At 49.6% G+C, this 26,604-nt stretch overlaps 1 protein-coding gene and 1 long non-coding RNA gene across 4 annotated transcripts in view; one reads left to right on the top strand and one right to left on the bottom strand.

The window, feature by feature from the left end:
* Positions 1-8,861, bottom strand: part of LOC140409164 (uncharacterized) — a 122,005-nt gene extending 113,144 nt beyond the window's left edge. Inside the window, exon 1 of the long non-coding RNA XR_011940297.1 lies at positions 8,803-8,861. This is a non-coding gene — a long non-coding RNA (uncharacterized lncRNA). The remainder of the gene's footprint in view (positions 1-8,802) is intronic.
* The window catches only part of wdr7 (WD repeat domain 7), a 1,110,115-nt gene that overhangs the window by 1,006,915 nt on the left and 76,596 nt on the right, over positions 1-26,604 (top strand). The window lies entirely within an intron of this gene.

The following is a 26,604-nucleotide window of genomic DNA, read 5'->3' as shown; positions in this document are numbered from 1 at the left end:
CCACTTGGCAGCACTGCTATCACTTTGCTGATGATCAAGAGTAGACAGACGACGCAGGAATTGGTTGAAGATTGGATTTGTCCTGCCTTTTGAGCTTTATGATCTCAGTCGACTTGCCAACTAATCGACACACACTTCTCCTGTTTTATAAATTGTTGTGATTGTTTGAAATTTGGCAGTTTTGCATTTGTCCTGAACAGTGCAAGATGGAAAACTTCGGCAACGACTCTCTTTTCAGCAATATTCAAGCGACAATCCTAAATTTATGGTCCTTGTTTCATACTGACCAGTGGAAATATATTCAAACTTTCAAACAATTTCAAACCTGTGAAAGCTTCTATTATATACATCTCTTAACGTTCTCTGCTCTAGTGAATACAATCTGAGTTTTTTCAAGCATCTCATCATCTCTATCCTCCTATCCCTGGTACTTTCCTAGTAATCCAAGTTACAACTTTTCATTGCTCTTACATCCCATCTGTAATGAGGTTCCAAAACTACACACACTACTCCAGCTCCTGCCTCACAAATGTCTTGTACTGATCCACCATCACTCCTGTCTTTGGTATTCAATACACCTTTGTATAAAAAAAGAATCTCATTTGATCTTTAATGGCTTTTTCTACCAGCAGTTCTGCTTTCATAGATCACGGTGGTCTGGATCTCTCTTTCTTCCACTCCATTGGCAGTTATTTCCATTTGTTATTTCTTTTTTTTAAAATATATTTATTAAAGTTTTTTAACACAATTTTTCTCCCTTACAAACAATAACCCCCCCCCCCCGTAACAAAATAACGAGAAATCGCGCAGGGCAAGATATATACATGGCAAAATGATATATTTACATGGCTTTGTACACTGGCTCTCTCCCATACGTGCCAGTTTCCCCAACCCTTCATGTTATCTCTTGCTCATCCACCCTCCCAGGCAGTCCCCCCCCCCCCCCCCCCAGGACGTCGTCTCCCCCCCCCCCCCAGGTTGCTGCTGCTGCTGACCGATCTTCCTCTAACGCTCCGCTCTATAGTCTAGGAACGGTTGCCACCGCCTGTAGAACACCTGCGCAGACCCTCTCAAGGCGAACTTAATCCTCTCCAACGTTATGAACCCAGCCATATTGTTTATCCAGGCCTCCACGCTGGGGGGCTTCGCCTCCTTCCACATTAGCAAGATCCTTTGCCAGGCTACTAGTGACGCAAAGGCCAGAATGCCGGCCTCTTTCGCCTCCTGCACTCCCGGTTCGTCCACTACTCCAAATATTGCTAGCCCCCAGCTTGGCTTGACCCGGACTTTCACCACCTGAGATATTGCTCCCACCACTCCTCTCCAGAACCCCTCCAGTGCCGGGCATGACAAAAACATATGGACGTGGTTCGCTGGGCTCCCTGAGCACCTTCCACATCTGTCCTCTACCCCAAAGAACCTGCTCAACCTCGCCCCCGTCAAGTGAGCTCTGTGAACCACCTTAAATTGTATCAGGCTGAGCCTGGCACACGAGGAGGAGGAATTAACCCTACTTAGGGCATCCGCCAACAGACCATCCTCGATCTCCTCCCCCAGCTCCTCCTCCCATTTACCCTTCAACTCTTCTACCAGCGCTTCCCCTTCTTCTTTCATCTCCTGGTGTATTTCCGACACCTTGCCCTCCCCGACCCATACACCCGAGATCACCCTGTCTTGAATTTCTTGTGCCGGGAGCAACGGGAATTCCCTCACCTGTCGCCTCACAAAAGCCCTCACCCTCATATATCTAAAAGCATTTCCCGGGGGTAACTCAAACTTCTCCTCCAGTGCCCCTAGGCTCGCAAACGTTCCGTCAATGAACAGGTCCCCCATTCTTCTGATCCCCGCCCGATGCCAGCTCTGGAACCCCCCCCGTCCATCTTCCCCGGGACAAACCGATGGTTACCCCTGATCGGGGACCACACCGATGCTCCCATTGCACCCCTGTGCCGTCTCCACTGGCCCCAGATCCTTAGCGTTGCCGCCACTACCGGGCTCGTGGTATACTTTGTCGCCGAGAGCGGCAGCGGTGCCATCACCAACGCCCCCAGGCTCGTTCCTTTTCAGGACGCCATCTCCATCCTCTTCCATGCCGCCCCCTCTCCCTCCATAACCCACTTGCGGATCATCGACACAGTTGCTGCCCAGTAGTAGCTCCCCAGGTTTGGCAGCGCCAACCCTCCTCGGTCCCTACTGCGTTCCAGGAACCCTCTCCTTACCCTCGGGGTCTTATTCGCCCACACAAACCCCATAATACTCCTACCTACTCTCTTACAAAAGGCCTCAGTGATCACGATGGGAAGGCACTGAAACACAAACAAAACCCTCGGAAGGACCACCATTTTGACCGACTGCACTCTACCCGCCAGCGAGAGCGGTAACATGTCCCATCTTTTGAAATCCTCCTCCATTTGCTCCACCAACCTCGTCAGATTCAGTTTATGTAGGGCCCCCCAACTCCTGGCTATCTGGATCCCCAGATACCGAAAGCTCCCCTCCTCCCTCCTCAGCGGTAGGTCCCCTATCCCTCTTTCTTGGTTTCCCGCCTGTAATACAAAGAGCTCACTCTTCCCTACATTGAGCATATAGCCCGAAAACCCCCCAAACTCCCTCTGAGTTTGCATGACCTCCACCATCCCCTCCATTGGATCCGCCACGTACAGCAACAGGTCATCCGCATATAGCGACACCCGTGCTCTTCTCCCCCTCGGACCACCCCCCTCCATTTATTAGACTCCCTCAATGACATGGCCAATGGTTTGATCGCCAATGCGAACAACAGGGGGGACAGGGGGCACCCCTGCCTCGTCCCTCGGTACAGTCGAAAATACTCCGACCTCCGCCGGTTCGTCACTACACTCGCCATTGGGGCTCTGTAAAGGAGCTTAACCCAACTGATAAACCCTCCCCCGAACCCAAACCTACGCAGCACCTCCCAGAGATACTCCCACTCTACTCGGTCAAAGGCCTTCTCCGCGTCCATAGCTGCCACTATCTCTGCCTCTCCCTCCACCGATGGCATCATTATCACATTTAAGAGCCGCCGCACATTGGTGTTTAGCTGCCTACCCTTTACAAATCCTGTCTGGTCTTCGTGAATCACCCCCGGGACACAGTCCTCGATCCTCGTGGCCAGCACTTTTGCCAGCAACTTTGCATCCACATGAAGGAGCGAGATCGGCCTGTACGATCCACATTGCAGTGGGTCCTTGTCCCGCTTTAGGATCAAAGAAATTGTCGCTTCTGACATTGTCGGAGGTAGGGTCCCCTCCTCTCTTGCCTCATTAAAGGTCCTCACTAGTAGCGGGGCCAACAGGTCTACGTACTTCCTGTAGAACTACCACCGGGAACCCGTCCGGTCCCGGGGCCTTCCCCGCCTGCATGCTCCCCAAACAAATCCTTGCTCAGCTCCTCCAACCCAATTGGTGCCCCCAAACCAGCCACCTCTTGCTCCTCCACCCTCGGGAATCTCAGTTGGTCTAGGAATCGTCTCATACCCTCTTCCCCCGCTGGGGGCTGGGATCTGTACAGCTCTTCATAGAAGGCCTTAAATACCTTGTTTATTTTCGTTGCACTCCGAACCGTGGCTCCCCTTCCATCTTTGACTCCCCCTATTTCCCTCGCTGCTATCCTTTTACGGAGCTGGTGTGCCAGCATCCGACTAGCCTTTTCCCCATACTCGTAGGTCGCCCTCTGCGCTTTCCTCCACTGTGTCTCCGCCTTCCCTGTGGTCAACAGGTCAAACTCTGTCTGGAGCCGTCGTCTTTCCCCAAGTAATCTTTCCTCCGGGGCCTCTGCGTATCTCCTGTCCACTCTCAAAATCTCCCCCACTAACCTCTCCCTTTCCATGCCCTCTGTCGTCTCCCTATGAGCCCTAATGGAGATTAGCTCTCCCCTGATCACCGCCTTCAACGCCTCCCATACCACCCCTACCCGCACCTCCCCGTTGTCGTTGGCCTCCAAGTACCTTTCGATATACCCCCTCACCTTCCCACACACCACCTCGTCCGCCAGCAGTCCCACATCCAGCTGCCACAGCGGGTGTTGGTCCCTCTCCTCTCCCAGCTCCAGTTCCACCCAGTGCGGGGCATGGTCCGAAACGGCTATGGCCGAATACTCCGTCCCCTCCACCCTCGGGATGAGCGCCCTGCCCAGAACAAATAAATCTATCCGGGAGTAGGCTTTGTGTACATGGGAAAAGAAAGAAAATTCCCTGGCCTACGGCCTTGCAAACCGCCATGGGTCCACTCCCCCCATCTGATCCATAAACCCCCTAAGTACCATGGCCGCCACCGGCCTCTTTCCAGTCCTTGATTTGGAGCGGTCCAGTGCTGGATCCAAAACTGTATTGAAGTCCCCTCCCATTATCAGGCCTCCTTTCTCCAGGTCCGGGATGCGCCCCAACATGCGCTTCATGAATCGTGCATCATCCCAGATCGGGGCGTATACGTTTACCAACACCACCCACGTCCCTTGCAGCCTACCGCTCACCATTACATATCGCCCTCCATTGTCCACCTCAATACTCTTGGCCTCAAATGACACCCGCTTTCCCACTAATATTGCCACCCCTCCATTCTTCGCGTCCAGTCCCGAGTGGAATACCTGTCCTACCCATCCCTTTCTTAATCTGACCTGGTCCGCCACCTTCAGGTGAGTCTCTTGGAGCATGACCACGTCTGCCTTCAGTCCCTTTAAGTGCGTGAACGCTCGAGCCCTCTTCACCGGCCCATTCAGCTCCCTCGCGTTCCACGTTATCAGCCGGATTGGAGGGGCTCTCACCCCCGCCCGCCGACTAGCCATCTCCTTTTCTGGGCCAGTCCCCCAGACGGGGGGCCCCCGTCTCGACCACCTCCTCTGTGTCCCATTCCTTTTCGGCCAGTGCAGCAGCAACCCTTTTTCCCTCCCCCCCGCTAGACCCCTGTCTAGCTTTTTTGCTCCCCCCATGTCACTCCCGTCAGTCAGCTGACACCTGCTAACCCCGGCTGCCCCCGCCGTCCCATTGACCTCCCCGTGTGGGAGTCTCCCAATCAATATGCGTTCCTTCGTTCCCCTTCCCGCGCGCGGGAGAAACCCCGCGCTTTCCACAGCCCACTCCGCCCCCTCTGGCGCAGCTCCTGTCGCGGCCTTGTCTCTCTCCCCCAGCCCATATTTCCTGCGCGTGATTGACCCCCGATATACAAAAACCATCACACATCAAACCTCAAACATCCCCCCCACCCTCACAAACCCTCAGTTAGAGTCCAACTTTTCGGTTTGTATAAAGGTCCACGCCTCTTCAGGTGTTTCGAAGTAATAGTGTTGGCCCTTGTATGTGACCCACAGTCGCGCTAGCTGCAGCATTCCGAATTTCACTCCTTTCCGGTGCAACACCGCTTTGGCCCGGTTGAAACCCGCTCTCCGCTTTGCAACCTCCGTGCTCCAGTCCGGGTATATTCGGATCTCTGCATTGTCCCACTTACTGCTCCGCTCTTTCTTGGCCCATCTCAGGACCTACACTCTGTCCGTGAACCAGTGGAACCTCACCACCATCGCCCTTGACGGCTCATTTGCCTGGGGCTTCCTCGCCAGCACCCGGTGTGCCCCGTCCAACTCCAGCGACCTCGAAGGGGCCTCCGCACCCATCATCGCCCCAAGCATCGTGCTCGCGTATGCCCCGGCATCAGCCCCCTCCACTCCTTCAGGGAGACCCAGGATCCGCAGATTCTTTCTCCTCGACCTGTTCTCCAGGTCTTCGAGTCTTCCCGCCCATCTCTTGTGTAGCGCCTCGTGCTGCTCCACTCTCACCGCCAGGCCCAAGAGCTCGTCCTCGTTCTGGTTGACTCTTTTCTCTACCTCCTGGATCTTAATCTCGTGGACCTTCTGGGTGATCCCGAGTCCTTCAATTGCCAAAAGCATAGGCGCCAGCATCTCCTTGCGCATCTCCTCGCGCTGCTCTTCGAAGCAGCGCATGATGAACTCCTGCAGCTCCCCTTTGTCCCTGGCCGCCGCCATTTTTTTTTTTTTTACCTTGTTTCTCCTGTTGCTCCAGTGCCGCTTTTCTGGCCATTGCACTTCGGGTCCATTTCATAGGCGTTGGAGGGGGACCTCTCTCTTTCCTTCCCCACGGGTTTTTGTCAAAAAAAGTTCCGTTGGGGCTCCTCTAGCCCGAGAGTCCGTGGTAGCGGGAGCTGCCGAATCGTGCGGCTTAGCTCCGCATCGCTGAACCCGGAAGTCCATTTGTTATTTCTTTTAGGTGCTGGAGATTTTGATAAAGAAGACTTGGGAGGCTTCTGCATTGCGCCTTGTATGTGGTACACATTGCTGCCACTGTACATCAGTAATGGAAGTAGTAGTTGGTTCAGGTGGTGGATGGAGTGCTAATCAAGCAGGCTACTTTGTTCTGGATGTTATTGAGCTTCTTGAGTATTGTCAAAGAAATCCATCACACTGCTGTATTCTTTTTATATGGCGGAAAGGCTTTAGGAATCAGGTGGTTAGTCACTGAAAAAGTTACATCTTATATTTGCACAGTGCCTTTAACATCAAAATAAAATATCCTAAGACATGTGGCAGCAGCTTTACAAATTGAAATAGGACATGAGTCGCATGCGATAACTAAATAGTAGGTCAAGAGGTCGATTTAAGGTTTAAATAAAGGAGGACAATGAGACAGAGAGGAGATGAAGGGACTATACTCCTGAGCTTAGTGCCAAGGCAACTGAAGGCACAGCCACCAATGGTGGAGCAATTAAAGTTGGGATGCACAAGAGGCTATAAGTAGAGAGCACTAACATCTCAGAACATTCTAGGGCTGGGGGAGATTACTGAGATAGGGAGGGGGAATGCCATGGAGGAGTTTAAAAGCAGGGTTGATAATTTTAAAATCAAGGCCTTGGCTGATCGGGAGCCAGTGTCGGTCCGTGAGCACAGCGATAATAGGGGAACAGGACTTGATGCAAATTAAGATACAGGCAGCAGAGGTTTGGATGGCTTCAAGTTCACAGAGGGTAGAATGTGGCAGACCAGCCAGGAGTGTGTTGGAATAGTCAAGTCCAGAAGTAATAAGGGCATAAATGAGAGTTTCAGCAACATAATTAAGCGATGCTATGCTGGTGAAAATTGGGAGCCTTAAAGACGCAGAAAACCCAACCTCTATCTGCTCTTGTAGCAACAGTATTTATGTCGCAGGTGGAGTTAAAATTCTGTTAATCATGACACCCAGGATGTTGATGGTGGGCTTTTGACTGTGGTATCGCCAAGGAAGATTCGCTCTTGTTGGAGTTACCATTGCCTGGCATATGGAGATCAAGAGAAGTCTTAACGCAGATCTCTGGGATTAACCAGCTACTTCATCTCAATCCCAGATGCTTCTAATTACACTTTCTCTGCTAGTTTTGTTTCCAATTAAGGGGCAATTTAACAGGCCCTATTTGCCGTCCCCCCTTCACCAACATTTTGACTCCCTCCCTCCCACCACCCTCCTTTCCCCTCTCTTCCCCCCCCCCCCCTTCCTTTCCCTTCTGTTGGTACAGAGGCGAGGGTATCTGGTCTCTCCAGCACAAAGTTTAGTGCTTGTACCATTTATTTGTTGTAGAAACATGTTGTGAACTGTTTTAAGAATCAGAGTATCCCCCCCCCGTACATTGGTACTGAGGCGAGGGTACACTGTTTCTCCAACACAAAATTTGTGTTTGTACCGTTTGGCCTTGTATATATTTTTACGGTTTTAATAAAAAGATATGGCTAATCCACCTACCCTGCACATAGAACATACAGTGCAGAAGGAGGCCATTTGGTCCGTCGGGTCTGCACTGACCCACTTAAACCCTCACTTCCACCCTATCCCCATAACCCAATAACCCCTCCTCACCTTTTTGGACACTAAGGGCAATTTATCATGGCCAAGCCACCTAACTTGCACGTCTTTGGACTGTGGGAGGAAACAGGAGCACCCGGAGGAAACCCACGCAGACACGGGGAGAACGTGCAGACTCTGCACAGACAGTGACCCAGCGGGGAATCAAACCTGGGACCCTGGAGCTGTGAAGCCACAGTGCTATTCACTTGTGCTACCGTGCTGCCCATCTTTTGGGTTGTGGGAGTGAGACCCATGCAGACATGGGGAGAATGTGCAAACTCCACACCGACAGTGACCCGGGATCGAACTTGGGTCTCGGTGCTATGAGGCAGCAGTGCCAACCACTGCGTCACCGTGCCGCTCCTTTCTCTGCTAGTTATTCCCTAGCCAAATCCCACTTTGCACTACCATTTTACTTCCTCTATTGTACTATGTGGTACTTAAGTATTTATCAATATTCAACTGCTTTATATGCCAATGTTTTCCATTAATCTGGACTGATCTTTTATTCCTTTAAAATGTCTTCTTTCCCAGTTGAAATTCTGATTTTTTGCTTTTCCATTTTGGCTGCCCACTCTGCTTTATTCAACAAAGAATGCAGGAGAATGGGCTTCTGCTTGCTTAAGATCCATCTTGATAATAACCTAATAGCTAACTTTCAATAGTGTAATACCCAGCAGATCCAGCAGCAACGCTTTAAATTCAATCTGACGCTTCTACAAAATTGAAAGAAGGTCGGAATGTGATGGGTTTTGTATTTTGTCCCCTTCCCTCAACACCTTCCCACCCAATCACAGAAGGTGTAACCCTTACTTTTTTGCCTTATCTCTGTTCACCGACCATGGCCCCAAACACCTTCCATGTGAAACAGCGATTTACCTGCTGCCCACAATGTGGTTTCCTCTATAATGGGACGGTCATACGTAGATTGGGTGACCACCTTGCTGAACACCTCCACTCACCCTGCATGCATGGCCCCTTCCTGTTGTTTGCCATTGTAATTCACCACCTTGCTCTCATGCTCACATTTCTGTTCTTGGCCTGCTGCAGTGTTTCAGTTAAGATCAAGGATCAGCATTTCATCTCCTGATTAGGCATTTTACAGCCTTCTGGACTCAACATTGAGTTCAACAATTGCAGACCGTGAACTCTGCCCTCTGTTTTGATTCCTTTTTATTATCGCATGCCAGTCTTAAACTTCTTTTTCATGTCTGCTTTTCGGCAGAATTGTTAATTATTCTGCCATTTGCACTCACCCTGGACAAATGTTTTGTTTCTTTACTACAACCATCGCCACTTTCTTTGTCTTTTGTTCCATGACATCCTTGTCATTTAACTTCTCCCAACCACTACTATCCCAGACCTCCCCTTTTGTTCTTTCTTCTCCCCTCCCTCCCCACTTCAACAGTTCTGAAGAAGCCATTTTCGACTCAAAGCCTGCTTAGTATTTTCAGCCTTTGCAGAATTTTGCTTTTATTTCAGTAGGGTGACTCTAGCAGTGATAAAACATTTTCAGTTTTGCATCTTTGAAATAACAATGCAATGAACATAAACTATTTTGATACCTATCTGTTTAAATAAGCATATTTGTGTAAAGTTGGCAAAGGTTTTGCACTCCGACTTTTGAACCGTAATTGGGATTTTGCAAAAAATTAAAATCGCTCTGACTTTATCTTATAATTCTTGGTGAGAAGACAGTTCAACCTATTCGTTGAGCCATTAAAATTGAGACATGTAGAAGTCTTGGATGTTTCAAGCAAGTGGCAGATTGCTACTCTCGACAGACTTACCCGTTCTGGGATTCCAAAGCCCCTGTCTCGCCCAGCCTTCCTCACAGGCTGCATTGGGTTGGACTGGAGGTGGGGAGGGGACGGGTCAGGTCTGGGTGTGGTGGTGGTGGGGGAGAGGGTCAGTCCAGGGTGGGGGCAGGTGCAATCCAGGAGAGGAGATGCAGTCCAGGAGAGGGGGGTCACACCAGTAAGGGGAGCCGGCTTGTGTCGGGGTTGGGGGAGGCGTGTGTGTGGAGTGTGTCCCGTGCGGGGCTGGGTCGGCTTTTTTTAAATACTTACTCTGGACTATTTTTATCCTGTAACCCTTTCACTCTTTAACTCTTTAATAGTTCCACCATATGGGTAAAACTGGCAGTACCATCTAAAGTTAATTTAAGTCGCTTCTGTCAGATGGTTCCCAGCCCAGCACCATTGTCCAGAGGAAGTTAGCACTTCTGGGCATTAACAGAGTAAACACTTGTGTGGCAACCTCGTAGGGCAATTCCCCATCACATCATTGGGGTACCCCCTAATGTGACACTGGAGAACAAGGACGTTTTATGGGCCAATGGAATTTTCAACTAGGGAAGCTATTTGGTCCACCTTGCATGTGAGCTCCAGATTGAAACTGTCTAATATAATTTCCCTGCTCATTCCCCATATCCCTAAATATTTTTAATTGACTCTGAAGCATTGATGGCTACAATGCACATATGTGGCATTGAATTCCATGTCCCAGAAACAGTTTGCCTGAAACATTCTTCTAATCATCAGTATTTATCTTCTCAAACCCATTTTGAGTTCCATTAAACTCATCAAATGTGTGCTTAATGTCTTTCCACATCATCTATTAAACGTTTCCTACACTTCAGTTTCTCTTATGGCAAAGCAGTGAGCTGGTATCTCTGATCTGGCTTTGCTGCTGTCGATTGACCACTGTAACATGCATTAAAGCAACATAGGATGACTAATCTTCGGATTTATTTTCCTCCAAGAGGTAAGCACCAACCCTCTGATGGATAATGCTTCTGACTGTATCATCAACATAAAATTTACAGTGCAGAAGGAGGCCATTCGGCCCATCGAGTCTGCACCGGCCCCTGGAAAGAGCACCCCACTCTATCCCTGTAACCCAGTAACCCCACCTAACCTTTTTTGGACACTAAGGGCAATTTATCACGGCCAATCCACCTAACCTGCACTGGGAGAATATGTAGACTCCACACAGACAGTGACCCAAGCCGGGAATCAAACCTGGGACCCTGGAGCTGTGAACCAACTGAGCTAACCACTGTGCTACCATGCTGCCCCAAACTTAGATTGGGAACTTAACTTTTGGAAGAACCAATTTGAGTATCACCTTTTTCCCCACTCATTACAGTACCAGCGATCAATGACACTACCACTCTGAACAAAGATGTCCTCATAATAAAGCACATATTTTTAGTCATTCATGGGATATTAAGGTTGCTGCCAAGGTGAGGGCATTTATTGTCGTCTTGAACTTCTGCATTCCATATGTTTTTAGGAAGGGAGTTCCAGGATTTTAAACCCAGGGAAAATGAAGGAACTGTTAGGAAGTTTGAAGAATTGGATAAATAAGAAACTGACAGGGATTTAGCTTCTCTGAGGGCTTCTTAGATGCAGATTAGCCTAGCAGCAGTGTGAAACAGAAACTTCATGAAGCAAAGTTAAGCAAGTTCCACAGCATATAAGGCTTCGGACCAAGTGCTAGAAAATGGGATAAGAATAGGTAGATATTTGATCGCTGGTGCAGAAACTATGGACCAAAAGGCCTCTGCTGTAAAACTCAATGACTCTAAAGTGGAGACAAGCAGTATGGGGACCTCGACAATTGCCATGCCCAGCTGCAAAACCGTGCTCTCTCAGAATCAAGTTGTTGTGCAGAAAAGGAAGTCTGTTTGTGTCAGACACCATAAACTTTACACTAAACTAAAAGAAGGGTTCCAAAAAATGCTACAGGCCCTGTTTGGCAATTATTTGCTGAATTTGATGTATCGTGTTGAAACCTATAGGCTGTTGTTTTGGGGACGAGTACTCTTATAATTTAGGAAAGCAGATAGGTTTGGATTGGGGGTAATTTAAATATACTGTCTGGGTAACCATTATTGTAGTGCATTGTAAATCCCTTTCTTTACTGTTGCCTTTCTTGTTATGTGTTTTGAAGTTTAAAGAATTTTTTGTTAATTGAATAATTTAGAAAAAGACTGACCCATTTCCTCACCAGGTTTCACCTCTTTTCTCAATTCTTTTCCCAAGCCAATAAACAGTTAAGAACTGGTGTTCCAAGTATCTCTTCTGGGATTTGGGGAGCCTTCGTATTGAATATCAGGGTTCATAACAGAACAGTGATATGGTTCCAATTCAGGATGGTGTGTGGTTTGATGAGAAACATGCAGGTGGTAGATTTTCCATGTGTCTGTTGTCTTTGCTCTTCTTTATGGGTGGATGATGCTGTTGAAGGAGGCTTGAAGATGGTACATATGCATCTTGTAGATGGTACACACTGCAGCCACAAAATATACCTAGGTTAATCCCAGAGTTTAAGGAGTTGGATTATGCGGAGAGGTTGAGTAGACTGCAACTGTACTCGTTGGAATTTAGAAGGATGCGGGGGGAATCTTATAGAAACATGTAAAATTATGAAGAGAATAGATAGAATAGATGCAGGGAGGTTGTTTCCACTGGCGGGTGAAAGCAGAACTAGGGGGCATAGCCTCAAAATAAGAGAAAGTAGATTTAGGAGTGAGCTTATGAAGAACGTCTTCACCCAAAGGGTTGTGAATCTATGGAATTCCCTGCCCAGTGAAGCAGTTGAGGTTCCTTCATTAAATGTTTTCAAGATAAAGATAGATCGTTTTTTAAGGAATAAAGGGTTATGGTGCTTGGTCGGGAAAGTGGAGCTGAGTCCACAAAAGATCAGCAATGATCTCATTGAATGGTGGAGCAGGCTGGAAGGCCCAGATAGCCTACTCCTGCTCCTAATGCTTATGTTCTTATGTACTGTTGGTGGATAGAGGATGGTGTTGGATTGGGTTACAGTTAAACAAGCTGCTTTATCCAGAATGGTGTCGAGCTTCTTGACAGTTGAAGGAGCTGCACTCATTCAGACTAGAATATTCTTTCACACTCCTGACTTGTGCCTTGGAGATGGTGGACAGGCTTTGGTGAGTCGGAAGATGAGCTACATGCTATGGAATTCCCAGCTCCTGACCTCTCTTGTAGCCAAAGTATTAATATTATATATTATTTATAGTGCTATTTATTATTTATGTTCAGAAATATCACATACCTTCAAGTCAGAATAGTGTAAATTCTATGTTTTGAGCACGTAATCTAGGCTAAATCTCTAGCATAATACTGAGGGAACATTGCATTGTTGGAAATATCATCTTTAAGTGAGATGCCAAACTCAGGTCCCCGGTATGTTTGCTCAAGAGCTAGAGGGCTTCTCTGATTGCCCCACAGAATAGTTATCCCTCAATCAACGCCGCCAAATTTTAATTAATTGACCTGCTTGAGAGACCTTGGGGTACAGTAGCATAATGGTTATGTTACTGGGGCATGAACTAATGATCCAGAGACATGAGTTCAAATCCCACCATGGCTGTTGGGGAATTTAAGTAAATTTGGAATAAAAGCTATTATCAGTAATGGTGACCATGAAATCACCTTTTATTGCAAGGGGATTGGAGGACATGAACAAAGAGGTCCTGCTAGAATTGTATAGGGTTTTGGTGAGCCCACATCTAGAATACTGTGTGGAATTTTGGTGTCCACATTTAAGAAAGAATATACCCCTTCCACACATTCACTCCCTCCACCACCGACGAACACTGGCAGCGGTGTGCATCATCTACAAGGGGAGGCGGTGGTGTTGTCAGTGGACTAGTAAACCCAGAGTAATGCTCCGGGGACCCAGGTTCAAACCTCACCACTGCAGATGGTGAAATTTGAATTTAATAAAAATCTGGAATTAAAAGTCTAATGATGACCATGAAACCATTGTCGATTGTAGTAAAAATCCATCTGGTTCAATAATGTCCTTTAGGGAAGGAAATCCGTTGTCCTTACCTGGTCTGTGACTGCATGTGAGTCCAGATCCACAGCAACGTGGTTGATTCTTAACTTCCCCCTCAAGGGCAATTAGGGATGGGCAATAAATGCTGGCCCAGCCTGAGATGCCCACATCCCCAAATAAAAAAATATATACTTGCATTTGGGCCAGTAGAACGAAGGTTCACAAAATTGGTTCCTGGGATGAGGGGAGTGCGGGTCATGCGGTCTACTCCCGCTCCGATTTCTTGTGATCGGATTGTCATAAATGTACTTGGATTGTCAGAAAAATCCATATGGTTCACTGATGTCCTTTAGGGAAGGAGATGTATTGTCATTACCTGCTCTGGCCTATATATGACTCCAGATCCATAGCAATGTGGTTGACTTTAACTGTGCTGTGAAACATACTAGCAGGCCAATCAAGAAGGTGGCTCACCAACACCTTTTCAAGGGTAACTCGGAATGGGCAGTATATGTGGGCCCACATCTCATAAATAGATTAATTAAAAAGACATAGAATATCATAGAATTTACAGTGCAGAACGAGCCCATTCGGCCCATCGAGTCTGCACCGGCTCTTGGAAAGAGCACCCTACCCAAGGTCAACACCTCCACCCTATCCTCATAACCCAGTAACCCCACCCAACACGAAGGGCAATTTTGGACACTAAGGGCAATTTATCATGGCCAATCCACCTAACCTGCACATCTTTGGACTGTGGGAGGAAACCGGAGCACCCGGAGAGAACCCACGCACACACAGGGAGGATGTGCAGACTCCGCACAGACAGTGACCCAAGCCGGAATCGAACCTGGGACCCTGGAGCTGTGAAGCAATTGTGCTATCCACAATGCTACCGTGCTGCCCTAAATCTACCATGCAAATCTGCTGCCACATTGCCCTGCAGAACAGCAGCTTAGAAATCTTTTGGGACAGCCAGAGCAAGCAGAAAGTGCCATATAAATTTAAACCATATCCTTTTTTGTCAGTTTTGCTGGGATTGTTTTGACTTTTATTAATTTTTAGTGTTTTGAAACTTGTGGTAATGCTTTTATGAATTGTAGAATAATTGAAGAGACATATTGGGGAATATATGAAATGCCCAAAGTATCCATCTTCATTATTAACACTGACATTCCAAAATTGAAGACAATAACAATAATAATCGCTTATTGTCACAAATAGGCTTCAATCAAGTTACTGTGAAAAGCCCCTAGCCGCCACATTCCAGCGCCTGTTCGAGGACGCCGGTACGGGAACTGAACCCACGCTGCTGGCATTGTTCTGCATTACAAGCCAGCTGTTTAGCCCACTGTGCTAAACCAGCCCCTTTAACAAATTTAATTGTTTCATAGAATCATAGAATCCCGACAGTACAGAAGGAGGCCATTGGGCCCATTGAATCTGCACCGGCCCTTGGAAAGAGCTCCCTACTTCAGCCCACACCTCTACCCTATCCCCGTAACCCAGTAACCCAACCTAACCTTTTTGACACTAAGGGGCAATTTATCATGGCCAATCCACCTAACCTGCACATCTTTGGACTGTGGGAGGAAACCGGAGCACCCGGAGGAAACCCACACAGACACGGGGCGAAAGTGCAAACTCCACACAGACAGTCACCTGTGGCTGGAATTGAACCCGGGACCCTGGAGCTGTGAGGCAGCAGTGCTAACCACTTTGCCACCATGCCGCAGATGATAGGAGCCCAAGGCTAGTTATTGAAGAAACTCAGTGTCATGATATGTAGACATGCAGATAAAAATGTACAGACAGGCAGCTAATGAACACAGAGAACAGGACATGACCAAAGAGCAGGCAGAACACTCAGAGGTGGTATCTCACTATAAGAGGCACGAGGCACTCACACTCCGCCTCTTTCCACTGATGAACATCTACAGAGTGAGTCAGGGTGTATGTACAGAATCACACCTCCAGCACGAGGCTAAGAGCGAGTCTGGTTCAGTCAGACAGAGTAACCACACTTAGGTTAGCAGAGAGTCAAACTCATAGAGAACTGTGCTAACTGTGCTACTGGTTCAATAAATCAGACTGAACTAACTTCAAGGTCTGGAGTATCTTTTGGTTAAAGCTGCATCCAGTTGCAGCCTGTGTTATCCCAGAGTGCATAACACAACACACAGAAGTATTTAGCTTTGGAGTTGACATTGTATCTGAAGCCCTACTGCTGGCTTTTTTTTCTTCTTTCCTCCCTTCATTCTTTTTCCGATTGCTTTTCTATCTCCTCTCTCTTTTCTCAATTCTCCTTAATTCCAATGTGTTCCCCCCTCTCACCGTACCCGCTGAGTTATTTGTGAAGCTGGACATCTCTTATTGTCAGTTTCCTTTCACCTGTGAGCCAACTTTCTAGCTTTATTTTTTTCAAAAGTTAAAAGATAAAGGCAGCTCCTCCTTAAACAATTCCATTGCATTTGCAGGTAACGGCTACACAAGCAGAAATTGGAAGCTGAGCATTCAGTGCATTGTTTTTTTTAATAAACATTTTATTGAGGTATTTATGGTTTTATAACCAACAGAATAAACAATGTACATGAAAATATCAACATAGTGCAAAAGCCGTCATCCCCCCTTACAGGTCGCGCCTTTACTAACCCCCTACTCTAAACTAAATCCCGCCGCCCCTCTGCTGATGGTTAATTTTCCCCAAAGAAGGCGACGAACGGCTGCCACCTCCGGACGAATCCGAACAGTGACCCTCTCAAGGCGAACTTGATTTTCTCCCCACAGAGAAAGCTAGCCATGTCAGTTAGCCAGATGTCCGACTTCAGGGGCTTTGAGTTCCTCCAAGCTAATAGTATCCATCTCCAGGCTACCAGGGAAGCAAAGGCTAGAACGTCTGTCTCTTTCTCCTCCTGGATTCCCGTGTCTTCCGACACTCCGAAAATCGCCACCTCTGGACTCGGTGCCACCCTTGTTTTCAACACCTTGGACATGACATCCGCAAACCCCTGCCAAAATCCCCTAAGCTTCGGGCATGCCCAGAACATGTGGACATGGTTCGCTGGTCCTCCCGCACACCTTGCACACCTGTCTTCTGTTCCAAAGAACCTGCTCATCCGAGCCACTGTCATGAGAGCCCGGTGAACGACCTTGAACTGTAAAAGGTTGAGCCTGGCACATGATGTGGACGCGTTGACTGTACTCAACGCATCCGCCCAGAGATCATCCTCTATCTCTCCTCCTAACTCCTCTTCCCACTTGCGTTTCAACTCCTCGGCCTGCGTCTCCTCTGACCCCATGAGTTCCTTGTAAATGTCAGAAACCCTCCCTTCTCCCACCCACATTCTGGAAACTACTCTGTCCTGTATCCCCCTTGGCGGTAGGAGCGGGAAGGTTGAGACCTGCCTGCGTAGGAAGTACCGTGCCTGCAGGTACCTAAACTCATTTCCTCTCGTCAATCCAAATTTCTCCTCCAGCTCCCTCAGGCTAGAAAAACTCCCCTCTATAAACATATATTCCATCCTCTCAATCCCTGCTCTCTGCCATCTCCAGAACCCTCCATCCAGCCTTCCCAGGGCAAGTCGGTGATTATTGTAGATTGGAGACAAGACTGATGCTCCCTACGCTCCCACATGTCTCCTCCATTGCTCCCAGACTCTCAGGTCCGCCACCACCATGGTGCTGGTGGAGTACCGTGCCGGCGGGAACGGCAGCGGTGCCGTTACCAATGCCCCCAAACTAGTGCCCTTGCATGATGCCGCCTCCACTCGCTCACACACCGACCCCCCCCCCCCCCCCACACCACCCACTTCCTAATCATGGCTATATTCGCCGCCCAATAATAATTACTAAAGTTCGGCAGCGCCAACCCGCCCTCCCCCCGGCTCTGCTCCAGCATCCCCTTTTTTACTCGCGGGGTCTTACCCGTCCATACAAAGCCAGTGATCACCTTATTGACATTTTCAATGAAGGACCGCGGAATAAAGATGGGGAGACACTGAAACACAAACAGAAATCTCGGGAGGACCGTCATTTTCATTGTCTACACCCTCCCAGCTAGTGACAACGGAAGCACGTCCCACCTTCGGAAATCGTCCTTCATTTGGTCTACTAATCGGGCCAAATTTAACTTGTGTAGCCGTTCCCATTCCTGCGCCACCTGATTGCCTAGGTACCGAAAGCTTCCCCCTACCACCCTAAACAGTAGCTCCCCCAATCGCCTCTCCTGCCCCCTTGCCTGGATCGCAAACATCTCACTTTTCCCCATATTCAGTTTATAACCCGAAAACCAGCCAAATTCCCCCAGAATCCTCATAATTTCTTCCATCCCTTCTAGTGGGTCCGAAACATATAGGAGCAGGTCGTCTGTGTATAGCGAGACTCTGTGTTCCACGCCCCCCCCGGACCAGCCGCTTCCAGCCCCTTGAGGCACTCAGCGCAATTGCCAGCGGCTCTATGCCCGATCAAATGCTTTCTCTGCATCCATTGCGACCACTACCTCCATGTCCCTACCATGGTCACATTTAGCAACCTTCTTACGTTGGCCGTTAACTGCCTACCCTTAACGAATCCCGTCTGGTCCTCCCCAATTACGTCCGGAACACAGTCTTCAATCCTAGAGGACAAGATTTTGGCCAACACTTTGGCGTCTACATGTAGTAGGGATATCGGCCTGTAGGACCCGCATAGCTCCGGGTCCTTGTCCCGCTTCAGGATCAATGAGATAGTGGCCGGTGATATCGTCGGGGGAAGTACCCCACGCTCCCTTGAATGTCCTCATCAACAGCGACCCCAATATCCCAGAGAACTTTTTATAGAACTCCCCGGGGCTTTATCCGACTGCATGGCCTTTAGCCCCTCTGCTATTTCCTCCAACCCGATCGGGGCCCCCAGCCCGTCTACCAACCCCCCATCCACCTTCGGGAAATTCAGCCCCCTAAAAAGTACCTCATCCCCCCTAAAAGGTACCTCATCCCCTCCGGCCCAGCTGGGGGTTCCGACTCATACAACCTGCTGTAAAACTGCTTGAATGCCTTATTAACCCCTGCGGAATCTCCGACCAGGTTCCCGTCCCCGTCCTTTACTTTCCCTATCTCCCTGGCTGCCTCACTCTTTCTAAGCTGCTGCGTGAGTATTCTGCTATCCTTCTCTCCATATTCATAAATTGCCCCCCTCGCCTTCCTCAGCTGCTCCACCCCCTTCCTTGTAGTTAACAAGCCGAACTCCGCCTGTAGCCTCCGTCGCTCCCTTAGAAGACCTGCCTCTGGGCTCTCTGTATACCTCCTGTCAACCTGCAGTATCTCCTTTATCAGTCGGTCCATCTCTGCTCTGTCTGCCTTCTCCCTGTGGGCCCGTATCGAGATCAGCTCCCCTCTAACCACCACCTTCAATGCCTCCCAGACCACCGCCGCCGAAACTTCGCCCGTGTCGTTAACTTCCAGGTAGTTCTAAATACATTTCCTCAGCTGCCCACACACCTCCTCATCAGCTAAAAGTCCCACGTCCAGCCTCCAGTTCGGGCGCTGGCTATTCTCCTTGCTGAACTGTAGGTCAACCTAGTGTGGGGCATGATCCGAGATCATGGTCGCCGAATACCCCGAGTCCACTACCCCCGTCAGTAGAGCCCTGTTCAGAATAAAAAAGTCAATCCGGGAGTACACTTTATGCACGTGTGAGTAGAAGGAGAACTCCTTCACTCTCGGCCGCCCAAATTTCCATGGGTCCACCCCCCCCATTTGCTCCAAAAAAACCTTTAACTCCTTTGCCATTGCTGGCACCCTGCCTGTCCTTGAGCTCGACCGGTCTAGCCCAGGGTCGATGACTGTGTTAAAGTCCCCCCCATGACCAACTTATGCAAATCCAGGTCCGGGATCTTCCCCAACATCCTCTTTATAAACTCCACATCATCCCAATTTAGCGCGTACACATTCACGAATACCACTGGCAGCCCCTCCAGCTTCCCACTGACCATCATGTACCAGCCTCCCACTTCCGCAACTATTCTTCCCGCCTCGAATGACACATCCGCTGGCCCGCCCCCAGGCAGCCTCCGCCACCGACCTCCTTTCTGTCCCACAGCAAACGTCCCTCCCCTGTCAGCAGAACATTTTTCCCCCCTCCTCATCCCCCCCCCAGTAACAGCACTGTGTAAACCAACCCCTTCAACAAGCATAACATCTGCTCACCCTCCACTGCGCTTCCGTGAGCTAGCCTGCCCAGCCAGCTTGGTGACCGCCGCCCATGGCGCCAGACATTCTCCCATCTATTGTTCCTCCCCCCTCTCTCGGACACACATATGCAAAAGAAAAACAATCCCAACACAATTGCCCGAAAAAAAACACGAAAAACAAAGAAAAGATCAAACTGAAGATCTAATATTTACATCTCCAACCCCGTTAGTGCAAATGTAAACTTCAACTCACACAGCTCTGCAACAAACCCGAGATCAATACAAAAGGCATTACAAATAACGTCCGAAAAACAAGAAACTTTTTTTTAAACATAAACACTGCAGCAAAGTTCAAAGACCTCAGTCCGCAGCCAGTCCTTTCCTTCTAGCAAAGTCTATCGCTTCCTCGGGCGACTCAAAATAAAAATGTTGCTCCTCATACGTGACCCAAAGACGGGCAAGATACAGCAGTCCAAACTTAACCTTTTTCTTGAAAAGGGTCGACTTTATCTGGTTGAACCCCGCTCTAATCCTGGCCACCTCCACACTCAGATCCTGATAGATCTGCAGGGTACTATTCTCCCATTTACAGCTCCGTGTCTGCCTGGCCCACCGTAAAATACGCTCCTTGTCCAAGTTCCTGTGGAATCTCACCACCATTGCCCTCGGGGAGGTCCCCCACACACGGCTTTCTCAAGAGCGCTCTGTGAGCCCTGCCCATCTCCAAGGGTCAGGAGAACGTCCCATCCCCCAGTAACATCTTGAACATGCCCGCTATGTACGCCCCTGCGCCCGTTTCTTCGGACCCCTCCGGGAGACCAACGATTCTCAGGTTCTGCCGGCGGGACCTATTCTTTAGGTCTTCCACCTTCTCCAGGAGCCTTTTCTGCTGGTCTCTCAGCATCCCCACCTCCAACTCCACCGCAGTTTCATGTCCCTCCTGCTCAGCCAGCGCCTTCTCTACTTTCTGGATCGCCCGGTCTTGAGCATCCAGTCTAGGTTCCAACCGTGCAATCGATTCCTTAATCGGGTCCAAGCATTCCTCTTTCTGCTTGGCAAAGCCCTCGTGAATGAACTGCATCAGCTGCTCCGTCGACCGCTGGATCGTCAAGCCAGGACCCCGGTCGTCCGCCATGCTTTCTCCCACTGCAGCTTCAGCCCAAGCCTTCTCTGTTTGTCTATTTCTTCCTTTGAGAGCACTTCTGGTCCACCTCTCCATGCACTGATGTAGGAATCCTCTTCATAATTGCCTCCACCATCAATTTACTGAATCAAGTGCGACAAGAAAAATCGGGGGAAAGATCCAAAGATCCAAACCGAGCGGGAGTCACCAAATGTGCGATCTACTCCTTCATAGCCACCACCGGAAATCGCATTCAGCATATTGTTAATGGATTGAAATACTGTGTTCTCTCTATTCACTCCCATTTCGATCCTACTAGCCAACTGCAAACATGCCATGTTGGCCCATTGTACCTTTTGGCCGCCAAAATCCATGTTACTGAGTATCTTGACATATGTATTGAAATGTATCCGCTCTGCGAACTCTGCTGTTGACATTGCCAAAGTTTGTGGAGTTGCTGCATGTCCTTTAATTGGCATGTCATTGGCAGACGTTTGTATCTGAAATGCCTATCTCGTATAAAGCTGAAAAGCCAGTGTCATAAAGAAAAGTGTATTTACCGGGTTGCGCTCCCAGCCTAGAATGCCGGATGCGATTCCCGAACACTTTGGTTGTGGAGATTTGACCAGTTTATCTCCAGCAACCCACACAGTTGGAATCTTGTTTTTATTCTCTGATAAATAATTCCCTCTCTATCATCCAACTGGCTCGGACAATTCTCATATTTAGGCTTTTCACATTACACCAGTGTTCCCCACGGCTGAGCTGGAAACCACCCAGATGTGACTTGATCCTGGTTTTTCCTTCTCCAAAGCTTGGCTGAGAAGGCGAACAGATGTTTCATATTCAAAAGGTTTGACAGGGTGTGATTGGGTCTGTGCTCAGGACAATTATTGTTATCAGAACAATAGAGGGGATAAATGCCTTGTAACACTTTGCTTTTCATTTATGTTTCCTGTCACCACTAATGGTTTGAAAGTCCAGAAAGCAGAATGAACAAAAACACTTGAGAACTGCCCCCATAAGCTAACAGTGCAGAGATTGTAGCTTTAAGGAACTGATGACATAAATGGCCAACCTTTCATCCTGAACCTCAAGTTTGCTTCTATTGTTTGCTCCAGCAGTATTCCAGTAATGTATTTCAGCTCTGTATTTGAAGGATATTCTCATTTACAATGCCAACTCTTACACCTGTGTTCATCACACATGTGGAATGGAACTGCAAGCTTTGAAGGCCAAGCAATACTCATCCTATTCTCACCAAGTTTCACCTACAGAAAAAATGATTCTGTTGGTCTACCTAAGGGCACACAAATACATTTACAGACCATATTTTTTTAATGACTGTCTAGAATTTGTGCAAATATGCTCCAGCTGAAACTCAATGAGACATTTATTTTCTCAGAAACATACATGGGAGAATGCTCTCATTTGAAAAACACATGTTACTTAACAAATTTATCTTTAAAAAATCAAACCATGGACAAAGATCCAGAATTAATTTTCAAATCAAATTGCTATATTCCATTTATTTTCCTTCATCGTGTTTTTAAGCAGTACGTGGTGACAACATCCAAAACGAATTACCAGTGAGCCTTACTGAGCTTAACAATGAGAAAGAGGTCATTAAAATTTGTTAAATATTGTACTTATATTAGTACATTTTTTTAAAAATATGTTTATTCAAGTTTTCCAACAAAATAACAAAATAATTCCCCCCCAATAGCAGAAGATAAAAGAAACGCAAACACAACAATTAAACATTGTACATTGTACAAAACATTTACATTAGGTTTCCCCATGTACAATAGCCCCCCCCCATATGACATTTAAAGGTACTCGGAGGGAAGCCCCCCTCGCCCACCCCCATTCCCCCCCCAACAGAAACCGCCTCTCCCCCTCACCCCCCCCTCCTTCCCCCCCCCCCCCCCCCCCCCCACCCTTGGATTGCTGCTGCTGACCACCTCCTAACGCTCCACGAGATAGTCTAGGAACGGTTGCCACCACCTGAAGAACCCCTGCACAGACTCTCGTAAGGCAAACTTTATCCTCTCCAGCTTAATGAACTCTGCCATATCATTTATCCAGGCTTCCACACTGGGGGGGCTTCGCGTCCTTCCATAATAACACGATCCTCCGCTGGGCTACCAGGCACACAAAGGCCAGAATACCGGCCTCTTTCACCTCCTGCACTCCCGGCTCGTCCGTTACCCCAAATAATGCCAACCTCCAACTCGGCTTGACCTGGACTTTCACCACCTTGGACATAGTCCTCGCAAGACCCCTCCAAAACCCCTGCAGTGCCGGGCACGACCAGAACATGTGGACGTGATTTGCCGGGCTCCCCGAGCACCTCCCACACCTGTCCTCCACCCCAAAGAACCTTCTCATCCTCGCCTCTGTCATATGCGCTCTGTGAACAACCTTGAATTGTATTAAGCTGAGCCTGGCGCAAGAGGAGGAAGAATTAGCCCTACTCAGGGCATCAGCCCACAGACCCTCATCTATCTCCTCCCCAAGCTCCTCCTCCCACTTGCCCTTTAGCTCCTCTACCGCGGCCTCCTCTTCTTTCAGCTCCTGGTAGATCGCCGAGACCCTGCCCCCTCCAACCCATACACCCGAAATCACCCTGTCCTGGGTCCCCTGTGCCGGGAGCAGCGGGAATTCCCTCACCTGCCATCTCACAAACGCCCTCACTTGCATATACCTAAAAGCATTCCCCGGGGGTAACCTAAACTTCTCCTCCAGCGCCCCTAGGCTCGTAAACGCCCCATCTATGAACAGGTCCCCAATTATCCTAATCCCTGCCCGATGTCAGCTCCAAAATCCCCCATCCATCCTTCCCGGGACGAACCAATGATTCTCCTGAATCGGGGACCCAACCGAGGCTCCCACCTCGCCCCTGTGTCGCCTACACTGCCCCCAGATCTTCAGCGTTGCCGCCACCACCGGGCTCGTTGTGTACCTTGTCGGCGAGAGCGGCAGCGGTGCCGTCACCAGCGCCCTCAGGCACATGCCCACACAGGACGCCATCTCCAACCTCTTGCACGCCGCCCCCTCTCCCTCCATTACCCACTTACGGATCATCGCCTCATTGACTGCCCAATAGTATCCGCACAGATTCGGCAGAGCCAGCCCCCCCCTGTCCCTACCCTGCTCCAGAAACACCCTCTTTACTCTCGGGATCTAATTTGCCCACACAAAACCCATGATGCTCCTGCTTACCTGTTTGAAAAAGGCCTTGGGAATCATAATGGGAAGGCACTGGAACATGAATAGAAACCTCGGGAGGACCACCATTTTAACCGACTGCACCCTACCCGCTAGCGAGAGTGGCAGCACATCCCATCTTTTGAAATCCTCCTCCATCTGCTCCACCAACCGCGTCAATTTGAGTTTGTGCAGGGCCCCCCAACTCCCAGCCAACTGGATCCCTAAGTACCGAAAGCTCCTTTCCGCCCTTTTCAGCGGCAGGTCGTCTATCCCCCTTCTCTGGTCCCCTGGATGCACCACAAAGAGCTCACTTTTCCCTGCATTCAACTTATACCCCGAGAAGTCCCCAAACTCCCTTAGGATCCGCATGACCTCCACCATCCCCTCCACTGGGTCTGCCACATACAGCAACAGGTCGTCCGCATATAGCGACACCCGATGTTCCTCTCCCCCACGGACCAGTCCCCTCCATTTCCTGGACTCCCTTAGTGCCATGGCCAAGGGCTCAATTGCCAGTGCAAACAGCAAGGGGGACAGGGGGCACTCCTGCCTCGTCCCTCGGTACAGCCAAAAGTACTCCGACCTCCGCCGATTCGTAGCCACGCTTGCCACCGGGGCTCTATATAACAATCTGACCCAGCCGATAAACCCCTCCCCGAACCCAAACCTCCGCAACACTTCCCAAAGATACTCCCACTCCACCCGGTCAAAAGCCTTCTCCGCGTCCATAGCTGCCACTACCTCCGCTTCTCCCTCCACCGAGGGCATCATAATCATGTTGAGGAGCCTCCGCACGTTAGTATTTAGCTGCCTGCCCTTTACGAACCCCGTCTGGTCCTCATGAATTACCCCCGGGACACAGTCCTCAATTCTCGTAGCCAGCACTTTTGCCAGCAACTTAGCATCCACATTAAGGAGCGAGATCAGTCTATACGACCCACACTGCAGTGGGTCCTTGTCCCGCTTCAGGATCAGAGAGATCAGTGGCCCGGATATTGTCAGGGACAAGGTCCATCCTCCCTAGCCTCATTGAAAGTCCTCACTAGCAACGGGCCTAGCAGATCCGTGTACTTCCTATAAAACCCGACTGGGAACCCATCTGGCCCTGGAGCCTTCCCTGCCTGCATGCTCCCCAATCCTTTAACCAGCTCCTCCAGCCCTATTGGCGCCCCTAAACCAGCCTCCTCCTGCTCCTCCACCCTTGGGAACCTCAGCTGATCCAAGAATCCAAGAATCGTCGCATCCCCTCCTCCCCTGCTGGGGGCTCAGACCTGTACAGATCCCCATAAAAGTCCCTGAATACCTCATTTATTCTCACCGCACACCGCACCGTATTCCCCCCTCTATCCTTAATTCCACCAATCTCCCTCGCTGCCTCCCTCTTATGAAGCTGGTGTGCCAGCATCAGACTCGCCTTCTCCCCATACTCATACATCGCCCCCTGCGCTTTCCTCCACTGTGCCTCTGCTTTCCCTGTGGTCAACAGGTCGAACTCCGTCTGGAGATTTTGTCGCTCCCTAAGTAGCCCCTCCTCGGGGGCCTCTGCATATCTCCTGTCCACCCTTAAGATCTCCCCCACCAACCTCTCCCTCTCCCTCCCCTCTCTCTTCTCCCTATGGGCCCTAATGGAGATTAGCTCTCCCCTAACCACCACCTTCAGCGCCTCCCAGACTACCCCCACCTGCACCTCCCCGTTGTTGTTGGCCTCCAAATATCTTTCAATTCACACCCGCCCACACACCTCCACATCCGCCAACAGTCCCACATCCAGGCGCCACAACGGGCGCTGGTCCCTCTCCTCCCCCAACATCAGCTCCACCCAGTGCGGGGCGTGGTCTGAGATGGCTATGGCCGAGTACTCCGTTCCCTCCACTTTCGGGATTAGCGCCCTGCTCAGAACAAACAAATCTATCCGGGAGTAGGCTCTATGGATGTGGGAAAAGAATGAAAATTCCCTGGCCTGGGGCCTGACAAACCTCCATGAGCCAACTCCTCCCATCTGGTCCATAAATCCCCTAAGCACCTTGGCCTCCGCCAGCCTCTTAACCGTCCTGGACCTAGAGCGATCCAATGCTGAGTCCAGCACCGTGTTGAAATCCCCCCCCCCCCCCCATTATCAAGCTTCCTACCTCCAGGTCCGGAATCAGTCCCAGCATGCGCTTCATAAATCCAGCATCATCCCAATTCGGAACATATACATTCACCAGTACCACCTGCACCCCCTGCAGCCTACCGCTCAGCATCACATATCGACCTCCACTATCCACTACAATATTCATTGCCTCAAACGACACCCGCTTCGCCACTAGTATTGCAACCCCTCTGTTCTTCGTATCCAGTCCCGAATGGAACACCTGTCCTACCCATCCCCTTCTCAGCCCCGTCCTTCTCTAGCGCGGGAAAAAGCCCGTGCTTTTCTGAGCCGGCCCCGCCCCCTCTGGCGCAGCT

This window comes from Scyliorhinus torazame, chromosome 3, assembly GCF_047496885.1.
Source record: "Scyliorhinus torazame isolate Kashiwa2021f chromosome 3, sScyTor2.1, whole genome shotgun sequence".
Classification (NCBI taxonomy): Eukaryota; Metazoa; Chordata; class Chondrichthyes; order Carcharhiniformes; family Scyliorhinidae; genus Scyliorhinus; species Scyliorhinus torazame.
The sequence above is the reverse complement of the archived record's forward strand: the minus strand, read 5'-3'. Positions and strand labels throughout refer to the sequence as shown.